The sequence below is a fragment of the Macrotis lagotis genome, chromosome 3, assembly GCF_037893015.1.
Source record: "Macrotis lagotis isolate mMagLag1 chromosome 3, bilby.v1.9.chrom.fasta, whole genome shotgun sequence".
Classification (NCBI taxonomy): domain Eukaryota; kingdom Metazoa; phylum Chordata; class Mammalia; order Peramelemorphia; family Peramelidae; genus Macrotis; species Macrotis lagotis.
The window spans coordinates 279,780,488-279,786,066 of NC_133660.1; the positions used below are offsets into that span (position 1 = coordinate 279,780,488).

The window sequence follows — 5,579 nt, forward strand, 5'->3', positions numbered from 1 at the left end:
CCCCTGCTGGCTGGGGAGGGGGGGAAGGGGAGAGCCATTTGTTGACACCTGTTTGAAAGGCTGGGGGCCCACAGGGGAGCATCCCCTCAGAGAGGCAGGCTCCCTGGTCCTCTGGTATTGGGGGCAGGGTGGAAGACCCCAGTGTAGGCAGTCAGTGGTTGGAGCTTTCCAGGGGCACATTGGTCCCAAATAGGGAAAGGCTATGTCCAGGTCTTGAGGGACTGGGGGGGATGGAATGAATGAATGAATAAATGAACAAACGAATGAATGAAGAAGTATCTCTCACATACTTCCTATGTTTGAGTTGTTTTAAGTGCTGGGGGACATAGAAATGTGGGTGGCTCCTACTCTCAAGTAGCTTAATCTCTAAAAGGAGGAATAAACAAGGCAGAGCATGGAGGCAAGGGGGGGCAAAGGGGCCCCATGTGCACCTATACATGCTTCCACCAGTGACAATGATAGACCTGGTCTGAACCCAGGATGCCTCTGAGGAGCCCCTCCCAAGGGACTTGACACCCTAGGATTGGGGAAGGGGGTCTCCCCACCATGATAGAACCCCAAAGGTATTTGCTTCTGAGAAGCATCCACTCCACTGGTGGTCTCAAGCCTGGCCAAGATAGACCCCTCTCCACAGTAAAGGCCAAAGAGACTGGCTTAAGGGTTAGCGCTTGCTCCCAATTGATGGGATCCTTCCCTTCAAACATGGGCCACTTCCAGAAGGTTTAAAAACAAAACAAAACCCCCAAAAGCCAAACCCTCAGACTGTGCTTTGCTGACAAATGTTTAACAATGGGCTCTTGCAAATATACACATACTAAACTTTTAGGACTGCCCTGTGTTAATGACTTCTCCAAGGTATTCTTAAGTGCATGTAATAATGAATAATCGAGGAATCGACCCCAATTGGTTTAGTTTGCTGTTTTCCAAGGGGTTCATGCTGAAATGTTAACAATCGGCTCCTGCCATACTAGCTGCTTGCCACAGACTTGGGCTTCAGGAACACACAAAGGACATGCAAAGCAAACATTCAGTATCCTCGGTGGGTAGAAAGAGTCATCAGGCAGAAGAGGCCTCTGAACCTGGGCTCTGTGAACTCATGAAGATGGGATGACTGGATTTCAAGGTACTCTGTTTCCTGAAGTCCTTTGTTTTTTAAGACACAGTTATGAAAAGGGGGTGCCCAAGGGGTCCCAGGGTCCACAAAGGGTTAAGAAACCCTGGGCCTCTTGCAGGAGCAAGCTCCTGAACTGAACTTTAAATGTTACTGGGGATGACAAGAGACAGAGAAGACCACATGCTAGGCGTGGGGCACGGCCAGTGCAAAGGCTTGGAGGTGGGAGATCCTAGTGATCATAGCTAGCACTCAGAGTGTTTAAAGGTTTGCGAAGTGCTCTATGTATATCATCTCATTGAGCTTCATTGAGCCCATGTGGTAGACGGTCTTGCTGTCCTCGTTTTCCAATGAGGAAGCAGGAAGGCAGAGGTAAAGTGACTTGTCCAGGATCTCTCGGCTAGTAGATGTTTGAAGCAGGATGTGCACTCGGATCTTCCCGACTCCGGCCTCTCTCCTCTGTGGCATCGTCTCGCTGCTTCAAGGACTAGCCACCTCTCAGGTCTCTGGGCCTCTTGATGTTAGGCTACCATTGGGAACAACCAATGACAATAGCCACCAGCGAGGTCAATAGCCACCAGCGAGGTCGCCGACTACTCTGAGAACTGGAGACAATCTGCTTCAGCTTCTCCACCTTTGCCTGTATTGCTTGTGTTGGTGAGATCATGCAAGCTGGCTCAGCCCATGGGCCCTCAGGGAGTGTGGACGGCTCCAGACAACCTGCCCCCATAGCTGCCCCCTGGCTCTGAGGGCTTGGCTGGCAGGGGGTAGGGGGTCTTCCACTCAGAGGACAGGGAAGGGGATTTACAAAGCTAGAGGTTTTAGGGTAGACTATCCCTTGTTCTTCAGAGGGGAAAACTGAATCCTGGAGAGGGAAGGGGGCTTGGGAGTCTGGATGGAGTCTGGAATGTCTGTGACAACTCAGGGCTTCTCTCAGATGCTTGCTATATTCATCCCTGAAACAGGGTCTTTGAAGAACTGCTCCATATCGGGTGCCCAGATGAGACCCCGGGCCAATGGCTAAGGAGGAGGAGAGGGTCCTGGTCTTCAAGGGTCTCCTGGATGTAGGATTGTGGGGGTATGAATCAAGGTGGAGGGGACCTCTGGGATGGACTCTTCCATTCATTTTCCATGTACCGCACGGCATCAGATCAAGGCCTCCTATTGGTCCCTTCATTCAGAATAGAGGAATGAGAGTGTGATCATCTGCCTCCAGGGAGCCTCACCTGAGAGCCCATCCGGAAAGCACCATCGAGGCTGGCTGCCGCCCTATGGACGTACGGTGGGACAGTGAGGCCCAGAGAGGGCAGTGGTCGGCCAGGTCAGCCGAGTTGGACATTGGACTCCAAACTGAATGAGTCTGGTCGCACACATGCACACACACACACTCACAGACAGAAACACACACATATTCATACTCTCCCAAACACCATCACACATGCACAGTCACACACATTCACATACATGCACAGTCACACATGTGCTTATGCAACATAGTCATGCACACACACTCACACACTCAGTGCACGTACACATACTCACATACAACTCACACACTTACATGTGCACCTACACACATTCACATGCATACAACTCACACAACTCACTCACATGCACTTACACATGTGCACAGCCTCACACACATACACACAATGCACACACTTACATTTGCATCCATACACACACTCACATGCACGTACAAACATTCACATACCTGCAACTCTCATGCATTTACACACATGCACATATTCACTCATACACAGTCACACATTCACACACACTCATATACATACAACTCACACATTTACATGTGTACCTACACAATTCACTCACACACATGTGCACACACACTCACACACTCACAAAATACAACTAACACGCTTACAGGTGCACCTATAGACATACTCACACGTGCACATTCACATACACCCACTTCACACACACATATACAAGTCACTCACATGCATACTCATACATGTGAACATGCACACCACATATCTACAACTCACACACATTAGCACACATACACACATTCACTCACACACTCACACATGTGCACATACACACTCACTCACACACTGCCTCACAAATCCATATGCAAGCTTCATTCAAACAGGTGTGCAGGCACACTCACATGTGCACACACACAGCATACACATTTGCACACACGTGCCCATGCACCTACACTCACACTCTCTCTCTCTCACACACACACACACACACACACACACACACACACACACACACATACATGGCTGTCTCCGCCCAGGTCCAGAGGACAGCCCACTCTCAGGCTGTCCAGCCAGGAGCAGGGCCAGCCGGGAGCAGGGGCAGGGCTGACAGAGCCCTCGTCCAGGCCTCCCTCACACTGGCCGGGGTGGGGGGCAGGGGGGAGAGAGAGCCCAGGCCTTCCCAGGCCCCCTTTCCCAGAGGCCTCTCTGTGGGGAGGCCAGAGGGTGCTGTGAGGTGTCACCCCTCATTCCCAGGAGATAGATGGCCCGGAGCGATCCCTCCCGACCCACGAGGGGGTGGGGGCCATTTAGAGGCCACCTTATCTCCCAAGTCACCCTTAATTGAAGCTTCAGAGAAAGAAAAAGGGAGCGGGCTCATCTGGGTGGGAGCTGACACTGGCGCTAACCCCCAGACATCCATCTCCCCTTGTCAGCCAGGGCCCAATCCCCTTCTCTGGGGGAGGGCCCCCGGCTTTCACTGATTACCTATTTCCCAAATTAACTGGGAAGCAGCTTTTGTTTGCCAGATTCCAGAGGATTATGCAAAATCTGCAGGCCTGGGAGAAGGAAGCCTTCCAAGGAGGAGGAGGAGGGAGGAGGAGGAGGAGGAGGAGGAGGAGGAGGAGGAGGAGGAGGAGGAGGAGGAGGAGGAGGAGGAGGAGGAGGAGGCCCTTTCTCTGGCCAGGGACAAAGGCCGGGCCCTGATCCCAGAGGTGGGGGACCTGGGGGTCAAAGGACCCTTGCTCGGGGTTCCTGGAACAAAAAGGCCCCAAAGTTCAGCATCCTCTCTCCCTTGCCACCAAGGTAGTGTCCCCTAGGCCGCCCCGAGCAATGTCATCCCATGTGTGATTGTTATTCATTGTTAGTAGGGAGGCAGAATTTGAACTCAGAGTTTGGGACTTGGACCTTTCTTCTTTCCCTGGTATCCCACGCCGTCTCTGAATTTCTCATTTTCCTCTTTCTCACAGCCCATGCTGGTCCTCACGATCCACAACGCACAGTCCGTGTAATCGATGCTTATGAATCTATACCACAGCTTGTTCCGGGCTGCCGGGCCCTGGGGCCTCACTTTGTGTCACTTGGAAGGACATTCACTGAATCCCTCATGCCAGGCCCTCCCTAGGTTTAGAGCTTTCTGGGAAGGTTGGTCAAATCTTGGACAAGGTAACAAGACCCTGGACTGCCCTGGGGAATGAATGGGGCTGCAGGGGCTGGAAATGGAGACCTGGGTCTTCTGGAAAGTGCCCAGGCCCTCAGGTGTTGGAAGGATGTATGGGCACTCCTGCACGGTGGGAGACTCCCTACGTGCCCCTAGTTGGAGGCAGCGAATGCCCACTGCTCAGAGGCCCAGGGCGGAAAGTGGCTGCCGTCCAAACATGCACATGGTCATCTAGGTCAAATGACTTTACCAGGGACACGCAGTGAGTAAGTGTCTGAAGCAGGATCCTTTCCAGACTCAGTTTCCTCTTAGATAAAAGAAGACCATTAATACTCTTGGCAAGCCTATCAGGAGGGTGCTTCAAGTGCTTGGGCAAGTCTGACCACCGAGAGTCCCTGGATCTATTCTCTGCTGCAGAATGGACTGTCAGCCCTCGGACATTGAGGCTACAGAGGCCAGAGACCTTCTGAGTCAGAAGACCCCCCCAGACCCCCACTGGCCAGCAAGTCCAACCTGCCCATTTCTCAAGGTCTTCCAAGGAAATGTGGCAGAAAAAAACAAGGCAGATAAATTGGAAGAAATGGTAAGTCCTTCCCAGGGTTCCCCAGGGGCTTCTGAGGGGGCTTCAGATTATTGGGGTGTGGGGAGGAGGGGATTTGACAAGAGGCCCCATTTCAAGTAAAAACCCCACAAAAGGGAGAGGGATAACATCTTTAAAGAGAGAGAGTTTGCGTTTGTGTATTTATGTTTATGTATATTTGTGTATCTGAGTCTTTGTGTGCATGTTTGTCTATTGGTGTGCTGTGTCTTTGTGTCTGGGCTTTTGTGCGTTTGTGTTTGTATATTGGGTTTGGGAGGGGCAGGCTGGCTGGGAGGAGCTGCTTCACCCCCCCTCCCATTTTTTGCTTATTCTGGGAAATTATATTATGTATAAATCACAGCTCACCAATGCGGGCAACCTAAAATTCCTTCCACCTCTAGGGAAACTGAGGTTGCAGCCTGGGTCCCTCACTTAGCTAAAAAGGAGAAGAATGCTCTTTGAGCTTCTGTGCTCAAGCCCAAGAGAGAAAGGGCTCTG

The 5,579-nt window shown here is 51.7% G+C and overlaps 1 long non-coding RNA gene across 1 annotated transcript in view; it reads right to left on the reverse strand.

Moving 5' to 3' along the window:
- Nucleotides 1-775: 775 nt before the first annotated feature.
- The window catches only part of LOC141516603 (uncharacterized), a 9,118-nt gene continuing 4,314 nt past the window's right edge, over nucleotides 776-5,579 (reverse strand). Inside the window, exon 5 of the long non-coding RNA XR_012476760.1 lies at nucleotides 776-2,282. This is a non-coding gene — a long non-coding RNA (uncharacterized LOC141516603). The remainder of the gene's footprint in view (nucleotides 2,283-5,579) is intronic.